Here is a 1,489-nt window from a genome sequence, read left to right on the forward strand (position 1 = left end):
GAGAAGTGGAATAATTCTGACTCAACTTTTCTTTATCTAATTGTGATTAAATGGGATATTTCATAACCATAAAGGTGAATCTGAGAGTCCTAAGAACATTATAAGGTGGTCCTCACAGCCACTGAATGCGCCCCTACAGTTCACACCACCTGGCTCTGCAGCTCCCCTAGGCTGACGCTTCATCCCTAGGTGTCTATACAGCGTGTGCCACAGGTCCCAACCAAAGGTCCACTTTCTGCATGAAACCTCCATAACTACTCCAGTTTAAAGAGCTCACACTCCTCTGAATGTTTTGTCTCTACTGCTCATTTGGAGAAGCTTCAAGTCATGAAAGAAAGAGTGCAGGCTCCTGGATTACATGAAAACATTATTCCATTTTTAACTGCCATGTGACCTTGGACAAGTTGGAAAGCCTCCCAGAACCTTCCTCTTACCTTACTTTGATATATCCATGTTATGTGCATGCCTTGTCTCCTATCAGAGATAGCTACTTAATCTGTGAAGCCCAGGGCAAAATGAAAATATGGGACCCCTTGTTCAAAAAACAGAAAAAAAGCTTTTTCCTTTCTTCCATAGTTTCTCTCTTTCTCTCAATCTACGATGGTGTTTTTGACTTGCTATTTAATATCACACTCCCTTGCTCATGGGGATACTTGCAAGGTAATTCCAGATCCTCAAAGGCACACAGAGCCCCCCACTGTGACTCAGCATGCAGGTGTACGTGTCTGACCTTGATCTTTCCTGCATCTGCACCCAGACCCCACAGTGGAGGTAGAGGAGTTGGTTGTGAAGAGCACACCCAAGGAGGTGGGACCACACATGAGCCACAACTCCAAGCCCCCAGGGCATGCTGCATTGTCCCATTGGACTTTACTTACAAAACACAAATTCAGAAATATAACTAATAAGACTTTCAAGTTGGCAACTTTAAAGTCTTAAGTATGGGGCTGTCTTCTGAGTATGAGTCCTGGGTAACTACATTGATCACATGTCCAAAAAGCCAGCCCTGCCCTCAGACAGATTTCAGGATCTTGGAGCATTAGTCCTTGTTGTTTTATATCTTTGAATCTTCTGTAGCACTTGTGCTTACTACATTAGCTGGAACATAGTTAATTTCTGTTAATTGATTACTTTTCAATATGAGAAAATGAGTAAAGAATTGTAGGCCAGAACAGCAAATGAAAAAATTTCCCTGGCCTGGATGAGGGGAGTTGGTTCCTTATTTAAATGCAGTGGGACCTCTGAAGAAAAATTACACTCCAGAATAAGTCCGAATGGATATGTTTTATTAAGCATTTCCAGGAATTGGAGACTGCAGAAGTGGGTAGGAAGAGTATATAATTGAATAAACATGGAGTTCAAAATTCCCTGAAGTACCTCTGAGGATCCAACATTTTCCTCTGAGGATGTATTCTTTCAGACGTGAACAGATTACACACTTGTGTATATTTTCTATCTGGGTTGCAGAAAAGCAAACCAGTTCAGATCA

The sequence above is a fragment of the Mesoplodon densirostris genome, chromosome 14 (genome assembly GCF_025265405.1).
Source record: "Mesoplodon densirostris isolate mMesDen1 chromosome 14, mMesDen1 primary haplotype, whole genome shotgun sequence".
Taxonomy (NCBI): domain Eukaryota; kingdom Metazoa; phylum Chordata; class Mammalia; order Artiodactyla; family Ziphiidae; genus Mesoplodon; species Mesoplodon densirostris.